Consider the following 17038-nt stretch of genomic DNA (forward strand, 5'->3'; position numbering starts at 1 on the left):
GTTGTACTACATGGTCCCTTCCAGCTCTAAAGCTATGCTCCAAAGGTCTAAGTGTTAGCTCAGTATCTAGGATTAGAAATTTCTATACTCTGATCTTGTTTATTTTATATCAAATACCCTGGCTTACATTCATACAAAGATTCTAGCACCTGACCATGAGAGGAACTAAAAATTGTCTAATTGATTGCGTACTACATATGATATGCTATACAAAATATTAGTGTCTTAAGGCAGGGCATTAATAAATACTTAAAAATCCATTAATAAATCCTTAATAAAAGGATTTGTTCTTTGAAGTTTGGATTCAGTCAAAGGGCCACACTTGAGGACCTACAGGGCCATATGTGGCCTCATGGCCGTAGGTTCCCCACCCCTGACTGCTCTACTGTGTGCTTTCTACTGTGTTGTCCTCTGATCTCCTAAAAATGAAGCCAAGGTCCTTGTCCTCAGGTGGTTTTCAGTTTGGATGTGGAGAAAAAACTTGACAGAAGTGAACCATTAGTCAGTGGCAAAACATTGAAATCCTCCTCCTTCAAAGTCCTTCTCATAGAAGTCATGACTTCTTCTATGAATCTCTTTCTGGATCCCTCTGCCTCTGGTTTTCTTGGAGCATTTCCACTGGATCCTTTCTTTACTCCTATCACATTCTCTCTTAGATTATATGCATCCATGTTATATGCCCATACCTTCCCCTTCTACCCTACAACCCTTTAGGGCATAGATCAGTTATTCTTTTTCTTGAAGACCTTTGATTATTTCTATTGCCTCTAAGACTGATAGACTGAGTCTCCCCCTCCCCACTCACCCTGCCCAAAGCCTGACATTGAAGGATCTCCACAGGTTGACTTTTACCTTCCATTATTCCCCTTTGTGTACTCTACATTGCAGCCAGATGGGATTATTAACTGTTCTCTGAACTGTGTTTTATTTCCCATTTCTATACATTCTTTTAGACTTCCCCCAATCCTGGAATATACTTCCTCCCTATCTTTGTCTCTCATAATCTTCATCATCCTTGCCTACCTTCACAGTCCAATTCTGGTATCCCCTCCTCCAGGAAGGTATCCCCTTCTCTCCACGTTGCTAGTATTTCTTCCTCAAATTATCTCGTGGAATATTTATTTTTGTGTGTATATGTTGTATAGCCTCCCAAGTGAATGTCAGCTCCTTGAAGGCAGGGACTGTTTTGTTTTTATCTCTGTGTATCCGTGGTCTAGCTCACATCTCACACATAGAATCAAACATAGTAAATGTTTGGTGAATTGAAGCAAAGTGATGGCTGAAGGTTTCACCATACTGAGTTTGAACCCTGCATATTATGAATCCAATCTTTCTCCATCTGAAGGACTGGTACATGGTAGTCAAACAGGAGTCAGTAGCCAAGCTTATACTTAATGAAGGTATAGTAATAAGAATTGTATCTTATTGAAATTTTATATGTTGACTCTGTACTTAGCCTAGTGTTCTGTATACAGTAGAAACTTAATAAATGTTTGTTGAAATAATAAATTATTTGCAGAGGGATTAGTCTTGTTCTGGTACGGTGGAAAAGGTGTAGAACCAGAATCAAGAAGACTTGAATACAAATCCAACCTCTGACACTTACTGTCAGAGCTGTGTGACCCTGGGCAAATCATTTAACCTTTTCTCATCTGTAAAATGGAAATAGTAAAAATAATGTATATATTAGTTATTATTATTAGTGACTGTAGAGGGATGGAACAGTAGCAAGCAGAGGTCATGAAGGATGGATTTCTCAATATGAGAAAAAAAGTGTCCCTACACTTATTCAGCAGTAGAATGGGTTGCCTGTTGAGGTAATGTGCTTTTCTTCACTGGAGGAGTCTAAGAAATAACTGGATTATGCACATGTTGGGGATGTTTAAGGGGAGATTCTCACTTTAGCCAAGGAGTTGCATTAGTTGAACTCAAAGATTACTTATTATTTTAGGATTGTTCAAATCAAGTCAATGAGATATGTTAAATGGTTTGATTTTGAAATTTAATTTGTGGCATTTGGAGATTTTTGTTTTGTTTTGTTTTGTTTTTGGTTTTTTTAGGCAATTGGGGTTAAGTGACTTGCCCAGGGTCACACAGCTAGTAAGTGTCAAGTGTTTGGTCTGAGGCTGGATTTGAACTCAGGCCCTCCTGACCTCAGGGCTGGTACTCTATCCACTGTGCCACCTAGCTGCCCCCACATTGGGATATTTTGAAAGGAAGTGTGGCATAGTGGATAGAGCATCATATCCTCAAATCCTTCCTCTGATACTTAATAGCTTGTTAATCATGTCCATGTTACTTAACCTCTTGCAGCCTCAGTTTCTTTATTTGTAAAATGGGAATCACAATTCTTATTGGCACCTCTTCCTCAAGGTAGTTGGAAGGTCCATAAGAGAGAGTACATGTAAAGTGCTTTGAAGACCCTGAAGTAGGAAAGAAATGCTTGTTTTTAAAATAAGCTACCACATTATGCATAAAAAAGGAATTTGGAGGCAAATATAGCTTTTTTAAGACTAGCAGGGATTTGGTATCATGAGTATGATTTAGAGAGGATTCTTTAAATGCATGGGTTGGACTAAATGGTGGTTGAGTTCTCTTCTAACCCTGAATTCCTGTGATTTTGTGATTTTCTGGGCCAGAATATGGGACTCAATACTATTTCACTGGATCCTCCCAACCCACCTGTGAGGTTAGCAGGGTAAGGGAAGAGTTGCTCCCATTTTGTAGAGGAGAAATTGTAGGTGGTACAACAGATAGAATATAGGGCCTAGAGTCAGGAAGACCTGAATTCAAATCCAGATGCAGACATTTACTATCTGTGTGATCCTTGGCAAGTCATTTAACCTCTGTCTGCCTCAGTTTCCTCATCTATAAAATGTGGATAATAACAACATTTACCTCTCAGGGTTGTTGTGAGAATAAAATAAGATAATGGTTGTAAAGTGCTTTGCAAATCTCAAAGCAGTGTATAGACATTAATTATTATTTATTCAACCACCTATTGACATATACTTTCTATGTTTCAGAGGATTCGGGATCTGGAGGATAAAATAGAACTTCAGAAACGACAACTGAAAGAAATAGAGGAAAAGGTAAGCGTGATGATCACTAGTTTCTTCTTCATAATTCCTCACTTTTATTTTGGCTTTCATAACTTTTGTCAAGGGGCAGGTCAAAGGCAACTGGTGCCAAATAAAAGCCACTCGTGGGCTACCATTTTTTATCAGCCTCCAGTGTATGATCACTGCTTGGGGCTGGTTCTCATGTGAATATTGTTCCCAGGTTACAGCCAGCCCTTGTCAGTGGCCAGTGAAAGGCTTCAGTCAGGGTAGGCCAGAGATGAAAACACATGGAGGTTTCATTCCAATCAGTAAAACAAACAACAAAAGCACTTTGGCAAATCCCTTGCTGTCACCTGCAGGGAAGTTGAATGGCTCTGTTCATTTGACTTTGAAGGTCATGGTGCTGACAGAGCAGATCATGTCCCTGTTGACTTTCTAGTCCCAACCTGATGGTATTTTTACTGAGCACATAAATTTTAGAGCAAGTGCCCTTAACTTGGTGTCTCTGAACTTAAAAATTTTTGTTAACTATTTACATATAATCAATTTCCTTTGTAATTCTCTGAAATTTAGTTCATGTGTTTAAAAACTTTATTCTGAGACGGGGTCCACGGGTTTCACCAGACTGCCACAGGGACCCACAGTGCACAAGAGGTCAAGAACTCTAGCTTGAGGGCTGTTAGCATTTGATAGGGATTGTTAACACAGCAAAAAGAAGGAGCAAGGAAGGAAATAAGCCTCTCTAGAGTGCCTATTATGTGCCAGGAACTGTGCTAAGTACTTTACCAATATTATCTCATTTGATCCTCACAACAACTCTGGATGGTAAATGCAATTATTGTCCTCATTTACAATTGAGGAAGCCAAGAGAAAGAGTTTAAATGACTTGGGCCAGAGTCACATAGCTAGCAAGTGTCTGAGGCTCTATTCAAAGTCACGTCTTCCTGACCCCAGAGAACTAGGTGGCTCAGGGAATAGAGTGCCAGGCCTGGAGTCAGAAGAATCATCTTCCTGAATTCAAACCTGGCCTCAGACATTTGCTAACTCTGTGACCCTGGGCAAGTCATTTAACCCTGTTTGCCTCAGTTTCCTCATTTGTAAAATGAGCTGGAGAAGGAAGTGGCAAACCACTCCAGTATCTTTGCCAAGAAAACCCCACATGGGATCATGAAGAGTCAGACAGGACTGAAATGACTCAACAACAACAACAACAGCAACAACAACAACAAATTTGAAAAGGGAGAGACCATTAATAATCAGAGAGGTCAAGGAAGCCTTCTCGGAGGAAGTGGCATTGAACTGAGCCTTGTAGGAGTACAGGGATCGGAAACTGAAGATGAAGAAGCGTATCTCAGGCGGGTCAGAAGGCCAACATGAATACATGTAGATGAGAGATGGAATGTTGGGATTTGGGAACCTCAAATTTAACTGGAACATAGAGCTCTTGAAGGAAAATAGCATGAAATAAGGTTGGAAAGATAGATGGGAGCCAGACTATGAAGGGCCTTAACAGATGCTAGGCCAAGGAGTCTGAATTTAATTTTAGAAGCAGTAGGGCGATACTGAAGCATTTTAAGCAAGGAAACACCTGTGCCATAGAGATTATTTTGGCAGCTACCAGAGACCAAAGTAGAAGAGGAGGACTAATTAGGAGATCTTTCCTATAGTTCATGGAAAAGAGATGAGGGCCTGACCTGTGCAGCTGGATCGTGGGTAGGACAAAGACAGATGTTGTAGAAATTGAGACAAGCTGGGCATGGTGGTGCATGCCTGTAATTCCAACTGTCGAGAGACTAAGCCTGGTGGAACTCTTGAGCTCAGGAATTCTGAATTAAAATGGAGTGTGCTGATGGGGTGTTGACACTAAGTTAAGCATTAATATGATGAGGTCTCAGGAGTTGGTGGTGGTGGTGGTCCATCCAAGTTGCCTAGGAGGGGACAAACTGGCTTAAGTTGGAAAGAGAACATGTCAAAGCTTCCATGCCAATCAGTAGGGGTTTTGGACCCATGATGAATTGGGGAGACAGTCTTATTTTTTAAAGGAAATCAAATCAACAAACCTTAGCAACTGATCAATTATCAGAATAAAGGGATGGCAATAGTTTAGAAGGAGTCAGGGATGACCCTGTGGTTCTTAACTGAAATGACTGGGCCAAAAACTGGTATCCTCAATAGAAACAGAGGAGCTCAGAGAAGATGATGTCAAAGAGGGTGACGAGTAAAAGAGAAAGAATTCTCCTTTGTCTCTGTCGTGTTTAACATTCTTACAGGATGGGAGAGAGATAGGGACTGGAAGGAAAAGGAACAAGAACCAAGGGGTTTGAGGTTAGAGAACAGTGTAGAGTTGAGGTGGTTAGCAATAAGATGAAGAGAGGAAAGTAAAAGCAGAGTAGGGATGATGGCCTGGACGAACAGGGCAGGATGGAAGAACCAGATTTTCAGATAAAGAAGAAAAATAGGTTTAGGATGAGTGACACTGAGGAAAAACTGGAAAGACAGGAGATTATGATCAGAGAGAGGCATTTTGGAGTTAAAGTTCATGTAGGTAGAATAGTCATGGGTGAGAGTGACCTCAAAGGTGTGATATAACCCTGTGATGACTGAGATCGTATGGAGATGTAGAATTACGAACTTCATGACCGAAGTGTTAGAAAGGACATTCATATGAATACTGAATCTCCCAAGGTTGAGGGCAGGAATTGAGGTAAAGAGGAAGACTGTGAGCCAGGTAATAATCTTTTCTATTTTTGAAGGATGGGGAATGATCTAGAAGCTGATAGATGCCTGCAATAAGAATCTGAGTAGAACTATACAGAAAGCTGTACCCATTGGCACTTGGTTGATTTTTATCGACAGCCTATTTATTCACCTCCGTTAAGGGTTCCAATTTGTTAGCTATATGGTCTTAGGCAGTGCTATTAACCTCAAACAGAAATGGATTCCTGCCCCTGCACATTCTTAGAAAACCAGAAATTAACATTATGTGTTGTATTTTTATCTATTTTGTTAAATATTTCCCAATTATATTTTAATTTGATTTTGTTGGAGAATTTGACACCTCTGGCTTTAGGCACCTGAGGTGGCTCCTCATTTCGTATTGAATAAGTCATAAGCTTCTTATCTTGGCATTCAAGACCCTTTGTGATGTGGCCCCACACTACCTTTCCCTTATCTCACACTGCCTCCCATTCCAGCTTGTGTGCTAACAGGCTGCCAGCTTTCACAGGAGAACATTTTTCCAAAATGAAAACAGAAATTCTCCTCTGCCAATGTTGCCAGCACATTTAGAAAATATTATTAAAACTATCTTACCTGAAATAAGGTTATAGCAGAGAGAAAAAGCATAGGTACAACCATATTGACCATGAAGACATATTACTTTAGAACCTGCAAAGCAACTTCCCCTTTACCCAAAATCCTTCTCTAATTGGTAATAATTTGTTAATTTCTATATAGAGTTTGTGGCAGAACAGATTTTCCTAAAATAGTAGAAAGTAAATAAAGCAAAATGTCCCTTATTATGCTGTAGCAATATGCTTTCATTTTAATGATTGAATAATAATGATAATAATGACAGTGTTTCCATGTTTAACTAGCACTTAACTTACATAAACCTTATGAGACAAGTGCAAATATTTTTATTCCCATTCTACAGAGGAGGAAACTGAGACATGAGAGATGAAGGAATTTGCCCAAGGTCACATAGCCAGTGAGTCAAAGACCTACGACCTGATTTTCAAATCTTCTGAGTCAAAGTCCTTTACACTACACTACTTCAAATACACCATGGCCATTTTGATGTTTAGTGAAGTTTGTAAAAACAGAACTAAGAGGTAGCCTGCTTGAATGGTTAGAGCGTTGGTCTTGGAGTAAAGAAGATCTGGGTTCAAATCCTGACACTACCTAGGTAGTCATGGGCAAATGATTTCACCTCTATGAACCTTTGTTTTCTCATCTGGTAGGATTGAGAGGTATCATGGTTTAAGTGGATAGAGTGTTGCTGTTAAGAGTCAATGATACCTGGGTTGAAATTCAGGCTCTGAAACTTACTAGCCACATTGTCATGGGCAAATAACTTCGCTACTCTGATCCTCAATTTACTCATTTGTAAAATGGGTATAATCATAGTCCCTGTTTCCCGCAATTGTTGTGATGTTCAAATGACAGCACATTTGTAAAATGTTTTATAAACACTGAGTCACTCTACACATAAACATCAGCTCTTACTCTTCTCATTGCCTTCCCCGTATCTGAGTTAGGTACAGCCAACTATGGCAGGGGGTCTTGTAAGAAAGGCTTCTAGCAACTGACACAAATCACCTCCTTTTCATTTCACCCTGGTGATTTTGGCCAGCTGTAGATTTGGCTGAATGTCAAAATAAAGGTCTCAGATTGGAGGTACATGGGGAAGGTTTCCAGGAAGGAGGATGGATATGAAAGGATAAGATTTCAACCTGACTGACATGGCTGCACAGGTTTACAGATGCAGAGTTAGAAATCTGTAGCTCAAGCAATATCAAATGTTGTCACTCACAACACCTTTTTTGGATGAGGCGCTATTGCACTTGACATACTAACATTGCTTCTCCAAAATGAACATGGATCAGTAGTGATCTCTGAGTAAATCAAATATGTGTTGGAAGAGTTTACATGCCTAAAGGATGCCATCTCTGTCCATTTTTTCTAGGTCCTACATAGGAAAGAAGACCCTTCCCTGGTATAAGGGCTTTCAGCATTGTTTTAAGCAGGAGGGTTGGGCAGGATCTGGAATTAGGAAGCCTTGATTTCTATTCCTACCCCAGATTCTTCTTAACTGTGTGAGCTGGGTGATTCATTTACTCGCCCTCAGCCTCATTTTCCTTATTTGTAAAATATTGATCATAATAGCACTTACAGGATTGTGATGATAAATGAAATTAACAGATGTCAAGTGATTTGCTAACCTTAAAGTTTGATATAAATTCTAGCTGTGTAAATGCTTGTTATTATTTAGGAGGAAGTTCCTCTTTCTTTCCTGAACTTCCCGTCTTCACTCCACTCTGCACCCCAGTTCTGTGAAGATGGACTCTAGGAAGAACCAAAATAGCTTGCACTGCCCTGTGCTCTGAACTGCTTTAGTAGAACCTTCCTGTTTTGACAGAATGGAGCCTTAACGAGTTGCAAGGGAGAGAGAACAGGATAGGGACCCAAGACAGTTAGATCATAGGTTCCTGACTGTGTCACTAGCTGTGATGTCATACTAGTTTTATGATCTTGGACAATTCTCTTCATCTCACTAAACCTCATTTCCATTATATGTAAATTAAGGATATTGGACTACATCATCCATATTTTCAGCTATAGGAAGCATCCTACGTTCCAGGTATTGGTATTTGCTGAGTACTACTATATTTTCAGCTCTGGTGGGATATTATACCTGTCCCCTACTCTCTAGCCCCACTGGGACCACCTTAGGATTCTAGGATCATCAGTTTAGAGGTAGAAGGGACTTCAGAGGCCAAATTGTCTGACTCTCCTCCCATTTTACAGATGATGAAAAGTCTGAGGAGTTTCAATGACTTGGCCAAGATATGACACAGGTAGTGAGCGTCAAAGAAAGGGTTTGAGCCCAAGAGACTCTGACTTAAAAGCCATTGCTCTTTTGACAATACCACACTCACTTGTAGCTTAAGGTTACATCACCATTTGTCCAGAATTATTTCAATAGATAGGTCTTCCTGCCTCTAATGTCTTCACCTTCCATTCTACCCTTCATAACAATGCTAAACTAATCTTAGGGTGTAAATGTTTGTTGAGTTTATAGAAGCGGTCGTGCCACTTCTCTCCTCAAAAATCCTCAGTGACTTCCTATTGCCTTGTGGATCAAATCCGAGGTCATTGGTGCGATATTCAAGCTGCTCCATGGTCTGGCTCTTCTCTACATTTTCAGCCTCATCTTTCATATCCTTATGTTTCAGCCAAAGTAGATTATTCTTTGTCCTCCAAATACATCCTGGTTCCTAGGTTTTGCTCTTAGTCTCCCACATGAGTATAATATTGCCCTTTCTTCTCGTCTCTTTAATTCTTGCTAGTATTTTGAAGACAAGTTCAATGCCACCTACTTTTTGAAGCCTTATTTCCCCCTTGGACCTCAAAGAACTCTATTTTATAGCTCTTTAGTGTATTTGTCATATCTATAATCATATTTAATCTGCTTGCTAGACTATAAGCCTCATGAGGGAAAGCATTCTTAACTTTCTATTTCTCCAAGTACCTAGCCCAGTGCTCTGCTCACAGTAGGCACATAGTAAGTGTAAGTTGACAAAATGAACAAACAAGTAAAAGGTGACATCAGGAAACATGGCTTTGGCAGGTTAACATTCGCATTGTTCAAATCTCTTAATATATTAGTAGGAAATACCTCTTCTGTTTTAGCATTGTGATTAAAATTTTGTGCCCAGTTAAAGTAAAAGAAACCCTAATTTTAAGTTTTGTGATACATTGTGATGATATCTCTGCAATTCATAAACACTGGGACAGTCTAGTAAAAATTTCATTTGGTTTGCATACTCTAATAGAAAGCATTTGGATGATCTGAATTCTTTACTGAAATAATTGAATTAACTTGTATGATATAATGGGGAAAAATCTAGATTTGTGTTAGGAGACTTGGGTCCAGTCCTGGCCCTGACTCTTACTAGTTATGTCTAGCTCTTCCTGGGCAACTCATTGAGCCTCAGATTTATTAATAACTTGGTGCTAACAATTCTTGTAGTAATATGCTGGGGTATGATCCTTGAGTCAATAAGACCATATTTTCTGTATGATCCAGGGTAAGTCACATTATCTCAGTGTCCCTGGAACCTTTCTATAAGTTTCAAAGAAGAGGCTGATCTATTGTAGAGTGAGTTTTCCTTACTGAGTTTTTCTTACACTTGTGAAATCACTCTGGTACAAACAAAGCAAAGGAAAACAAACAAACAAAAAAAACCCCGAAGAGCCTTATTTATAGGCTCGATGTGAAGAAACTCTTTGTAAACCTTAATACACTAAATGTGTTTTTATTAAAATATTATTGATAAATTCTTATTAATAACAATACTTATGTAATTATGTGTGGCCACTCTGTTTCATTTATAAGATTTACTACCTGGTACATAGTAGATATCTAACGAAAGTTTATTGACTTGTGAGATGAGATCTGAAGAACAAGCTTTTTTCTCTTTGTGGAAATCAATTCCAATGTCACAAATCTTGTATGATGACGTCATTGAATTCTATGTTACATTTCTTACATTTTTCTTTTCTTTTTTTTCTCTCATTTTCTTTTGATCTTATTTTATAGTTTTTGTTCCTTTTTTTGTTTTTCTCTCTAGCATTCATTCTGTGGCCTTGATGACTCCAGTGAGCCAAGAAATCGGGTTGGTATCCTCTTCCGTTTGTGGAAAATCTGTTTTTAAAGGCTTTTAAAAACTCATTTTGTATTTTCATATTTCTAGTTACTTTTACTAAGAAGGTGACTGTATAGTGTAAGGTAGAATTATAGGGAGGTTATGCCCACAAAAACTTGGGATAGATATATCCCAAGATGATAGGGGAATTTCTCCATTTAGAATGTAACAAACAAAAGGTCATTTAAAGCAAAAATGGGAAATTTTGTTGACTTGGTGTATCTAATATGACATTTCAATCTCAAAATTTAATGTTTGGTCAAGTGTATTATTTTCTTTGCCATAATGGTAAGATGGCTCATAGAAGCAAAATATTATTTTTCCTACTTGCAAAGTCAGAATTTCATTTTTGTAGCTGTGTGATCTTGAACAAGTCACTTTATTTCCTTTGTACCTTAATTTTCTCATCTGCCAAATGGGGACAATAACACACACCATTTGTGGGGAAAACACCTTGGAAAACTATAAAATGCCGACTTGAAAATGAGTTTCTATTATTTCTTTCATTTAATGTTTCTATGAATCTGTTAGTTTCAATTGTACAGATTTCAGTTCAACCATGACTGTCCCTCTGTGAAGTTCCTGGTCATGTCCTCTCATAAATGTACCACAAAGCAACTAGTACTAGATATCTTGATATCGTGTGTATATCAGTGGAACATGAAGATTTTCTATCAGTTATCAATCATTCTTGCTATGTGTTAGGTTCAACTTTCCTTTTGAATCATACATGTCATTCTCTGATGATATCCTTTATACCACTTCTGAATAATATTAATGTGATACAGCTTATGCCTACGCAATACCCCTCCATTTCTGCTATTACCACTAGTAGATACAGTATGCTTTTGATATTTCTGCCATTTAATATCACAAATGAACCCAATCCATGTTTGTGAGCCCTGGGTTGTTATATGAATTCAACATTGTTCTCTTTATCCCTCAGGATCGAAAAAGAGCTTGTGGAGTGAACGCATAAGAGTTATTGCAGCTCAGCCCCTCATCCAAAGACAAAGCCCTTCAAAGTCAGCCCCTTCAAGCAGTGAATGAATGTTAACTGGACACAGCTTTAAACTGATGAATTTTGTTGATGAAACTGTACATGCCACTTTTCAAACTGTAAGATGGAAATTGCAAGTGGGGATTTTATAATGATAAGCAACGTTTTTACACCAGACTACATCACATTTCAGATAAGGACACGCCCTTCATAAACATAAAATAACAAAACAATGGACTGAATAAAGAAAAATTAAGTGCAATTACAAGGAATGAAGGGCACAAGCAATGTTCTACTAAGAGAAGTCCTGGCTTTGGTCTCCATCCTGCATGCTTCTGACCAATGTGCTTTGCCGTTTTACTGCTGGACACAAACTCTCTGAAATCTGTATATATTTATCAATGACTAGCTAAATGTTAACACTGAAGTCTAGAGGAATTCTTTGAAGAAGACTCCAGGAATCAGAAATGAAATTCACATTTCACAACCCCCAGTTAACCAATTTTCAGTCACGCAGGTGCCTCTGGATCTAGTTCCTGGAAAGCTAAGACAAGAGTCTGGTAGAAACAGAGAGGGTGGTAAGCAAGTTGGTCTTTGCTGCTTTCAGAAGCAGCCAGCTGCAGGGAAAGACCAAACCCCCAGGCCTTCATAAATGTTGTCAATCAGAGTTTGCCATGACTATGCAAGGGCTATGTCAGCGATTCGAGGGGAAGTCTCTTCAGAGCCAGGAAAAATGTCCAAGAAGGCATCACTGGAGCATTGGGCTAGAGGAGGTGGAAAGGAGACAATTTATAAAAATGTTCTATTACATTTATGCCTCCCTTAGGACTCAAGTCAGATTTGAAGGGGGGAGGGTGGAGAGTTGCATCAGAGGTTGAATTACAGAATAAAAGGGTCAGGTGAGGAAATGTGGCAAAGAATTAAATATTTAACTAAATATTTATGAGAAAAAGATAGCCTTTTGGCTAGAGTGCAATTCATTCTATCATAATTAAACTCAAATCAATAAAATATCTATCATTCAAGACAACGGTTATACAAGCATGGAAAATGAAACCATTCCTGTCCTCAAGGAGCTTACAGCCCAGTAGTGTGGATATATGTACATGATGTCAAATGTAGAAAGAGAAGAGATGAAGGCCAAGGACAAAACTTTAAAGAACACACTTAGGGGTTAAGAGGGAGTAGATTATAAATATCTAAAAATGAAGCCTCATGTTGCGCATTGAAGGTTAGAAAGTAGCCCCAAGACATACTGTGAATGCATTTGGATGTCTTAAAGTAGTCGAAAGCTTCAGAAGAATAATTGTGTTGTGGATGAATATGAGAAGGTAGAAAACAAAGGCAGAAGAAGACAAGTGCAGGAAAGCATTCTCAGAGAACATTTTTTCTTCTAGCACTACTGGTGAGGGTGGGAAAGGCAGCGAAAGCAAAGGAAACGCCTGAGACAATGGGAAAGATTTTCCAAGCGCAGAGTTAGTCAAGTCAGATGTTAAGAGGTTCAGAGAACAGTCTCTGGTGGGGATCAACCACATTTTGAACCTTGGCTCTGTTTTGTGTGATATTGGGCACATCACTTCACCTTTCTGGGCTTCAGTTTCCTCTTCTATAAAATGCTGGTGGTGGAAGAACACAAGATGATCTCCACAATCCTTTAAATGCTTGAGGGAAAAAAGGAAAAGCTCAAGGCAAAAACTAGTGATGTTGGAAGGTTTGTGATCATAAGGGAGAAAGCAATACAGTAATCTTCAAAGGTAAAGAATGTGACCTCATATGAAAAACAACTTTATGGAAGATGACAGGAGGTCAATATTTGTACCATAAAGAGTCAAGGAAAGAAAAACCCAACGATTATTGAAAACTTGTAATTCAGCCTCACAGAAGCATCAACAGTATCCAGATGGGAGAGGGTTGAAACAAGACTAGGCAATGAAATACTTCAGTGGTTTCTAAGTAAATGTTTATATAAGAAACTAGGGGTCATACATATACACATATACAAACACACACACACACACAAATCCCAACGTAAGTGCACTTTTTAATCACAGACCTCAGTAGGGACACTGGGGGAAACCAATGCCTTTGTTGGAAAATCAGACCCATGAAGCCTGAAGGAAATACTGGGAAAAGCAGTGAGTGAAAATAAACTTTGACTGCATATTTCAGAAGCTGGGGTATCAAAAGGGCTTTTTATTGATTCAAACTTTGTCGGTAAACCTTAGGGGAGAAAAAAAGCACAATTACTGTACGCAGAAACTGATTTTCTCTAATATCTCAACACCAAATATGCACTGTCAATGTGCATGATGACTTCCTGGGGGAAAAAAGGCAGAAAACAGGAAGCAGGTTTGTAATTATTCTTCTTTTGTTCTTCCTAATAACAAGTGGATGTAAGGCATGCAAATCTGGCCTTGATTTTTAGAGGCATGTATGATAATTCTCTACATTTTATTGGATCAAGTCTGAACTCCCAGCTTTCGAGGTCTTGGTGTCTGGCCTCTACCCACCTGACCCATTTTTTTCTCTCTCTCATCTTTCATCATTCACTCATTAGGCATTTAAGCGTGCCCATGACAGATAGCACATTGTACTTGCTCAGTGCTGGGGGAAAATGTTGAGTTTAACTGTGACCCCACTGCTCTTGAAATTTGCTCCTAAACATTAGCCCTCAGGTCAGTTTGCTCTCCTTGATCTTGTATTAAATATATCTATATATGCATATATATACACATATATACATGTGTATATACATATGTATATGTATATATGGAATAGTGGGAACAGGGAGTAGATGACCACCATGTCTAGAGGAGAAGAGAGTATATGCAGAAGAGCCATGGGAGGGGCGGGGGAGTTGTCAGGTTGCAGAAACAGGTTAGGGCCAGGTTAGAGAAGGCCTTAAATGCCCTAACCAAACAATTTGGCCTTTACTCTTTAAGTTTTAGAGGAGCAATTAAGCGAAGGAAGCTATGTATGTAGCGAAAGCTTCATTTTGTATATTTGTGCATGGTATATGTTCACATATTTACTAAAATATATAATGCACAATATCGGAAGTTTAACTTGAACTTTTCTTCATGCACTTAGGTTTTCTAGGGCAACTAGAAGCTTCCTTGCAATCTGAGACCTTAGGGAAATTAGCCAGAATTGCTTAATTCTATCTGGTGGTGTGCTTGCTCAGGGGATGGAATGAAAGTCCAGCATGCTGAACTCACATCAGGTCAATTTTCCTTGTACATGAGAAATTTCAGTTCTTAACTCCCAATGTGATTAGTAATCTGGAGAGTTTAGCTGGTCCTAAGTTGCTAGAGAGTACAAAAGCCTGACCTTCAGCATACACAAATACTAATGGTACCTCGAGTGAACTGTAGAAAAGACCCAACTAAGTTTCACAATGAATGATGGTTCAAGTACTGCCATGGGATAAAAAACAACGAGAAAGATAACTGAAAAACTGATGCTGCTGTGTTTTTGAGACTTTATTAGTCTTATTAATTAATGAGTATTATAAATTATTAATTTTGTTATATTTGGAGCTGTTAGTAGTAAATTAAGTATGTATCTATTTTTCAATAAATCATTTGCTAAGGAAATTGTACAGTGGTACAGAAGAAAGCAATGGGCTAGAAGTCGAGATCCGGGATTTAATCATTGTTATGCTCTTAATGGCTGGTGGATTTGGGGCAGCTGAATTCCCTCCTTTGGGCCAGAATTTCCTCCCCTGCAAAATAGTGGTTTCAGTTGAACTCTAAGGTCTCTTCCAGCTCTGAGATTCCATTACTTAAAGAAATCATTTTAAAGTTACATGAGTATTTAAGAAGGCATGTTGAACACAGTGGATAGAAAAGTTGGTCTCTGAGCCAGCTCTGTGACCTTGGGTAAAGGCAAGTCATTTAACCTCTAGGTGCTTTAGATAATTCTCTAAGCCTGTGAGTTGTAGGAAAATACCAATTTGTATTAGCAAAGGGAGTTTCCTTACACTGAAGGAGTGAATATCAGTGACATCACAGGTGCAGGACCCAATCTACCACATAAATTCTCCAGGTTCCAAAGAATTTTGACTATGAATAAGTGATATTTCTTAATACTTAAATATTTCAAAGGATTTATATTCTCCTTGATGTGAGAATTCTCCCCAGCAATGCAGATCTCAACCCATTCTGGATTCTGATTTGTGTGTTTTTGTACCAGTTCTTCCCTGGAGCATCACAAAAAACCATTTAACAAGCTAAATATGCTTTCTAGGATTTTTTACATTTTGTAGGGAATCAGTGTAACTTCCAGATCATCCATCTGGGGAAGAATACAGTGGGATCATCAATTCCTCTTTTCTAGATGTTATACCTTTCTTAATGAAGCCTAAGTTTCTATTAATCTCTTCTGGCTGCCATATTATACTGCTGGCTCACATTGAGTGCGCAGTTGGTTAAGAGTCACCAGATTTTTTTTTTTCATATGTACTGCTATCTAGCCACATCTCTCATATCTTGAACTTGTGAAGTTCAGTTAAAAAAAAATACCAAACTCATCTAAGAGTTTACATGTATCCCAACTTTCATCCTATTAAATTAATATTTAACTTGTCTTTTGGGGTCCCTATTCTGTCATTCAATGCATTAATTCTCTCTTCCAGTTTTGGATAATCTGTAAACTTGATTAGCATGCCACCTATCCTTTATCCAAGTCACATTAAGCATTGCAAAGCCAAGGATAGATCCATGAAGCTTGCCACTAAAGCCTGTCTTCTAAGTTTTCATTGAACTATTAATGATTTCTCTGTGACTGTGACTATTCAATCTGCTCCAAAGCCATCAAATGGTACTGTCTTTTAGCCCATGCCTCTCCACACTAGCCATATGAATAGCATGAGAGACTTTGTAAAATGCTTTGCTAAAACAAAAAAAAATGATAGTTAAAGTAGTCCCCTAATTTACTACTCTATGAACTCTGTTTTAAAAAGATCAGTATATTGATTAGAATATAGATCCTCTTCCTCCCCAAATCAAGTTTTGTACAAAACCTCAGTGTGGAGTATAATGGATTGAGGAATTGAACTGGGGTTGTTGAGCCTGAGGAATAGAAGGTTTAGGGGTGTTTGAAGAGCTAAGAATCCAGGTTGAGAATGTGATTTATGATGACACATCAGAAACTGTGTGGAACATTCAGAGTTTTCTTGACAGGATGGCCTACCCATTTCCATAGGTGTCTCCAGGTGCCTGATGATTGGGCATTGTGAGACAAGTCCGAAGTTTGCCTCTGTTTTTTAGATTGTAAATACATGAGTAACTGTATCAGTGAAAAAAAAAAAGTCAAGGAGCCCAGTTCTCTTAGTCAGGGGTTGCGAGTCAATGCCTTTGGACATGACACTTATCAATCTTGCCCCAAAAGACAAATGGTCAGAAGTAAATGTAGTGTTTGTACAAAGGAGGTGTGTTGTAGAAAAGAACAGCCAAAGTAAAGAAGGGAACAATGACAAGGATAAACAAAACATTTATTTATATCAAACAATCTGTTAAAAATATTTCCTTCAGTGAATATGTTCC

The sequence above is a fragment of the Vombatus ursinus genome, unplaced genomic scaffold, assembly GCF_900497805.2.
Source record: "Vombatus ursinus unplaced genomic scaffold, bare-nosed wombat genome assembly UNPS02014818.1, whole genome shotgun sequence".
NCBI classification, from domain to species: Eukaryota; Metazoa; Chordata; class Mammalia; order Diprotodontia; family Vombatidae; genus Vombatus; species Vombatus ursinus.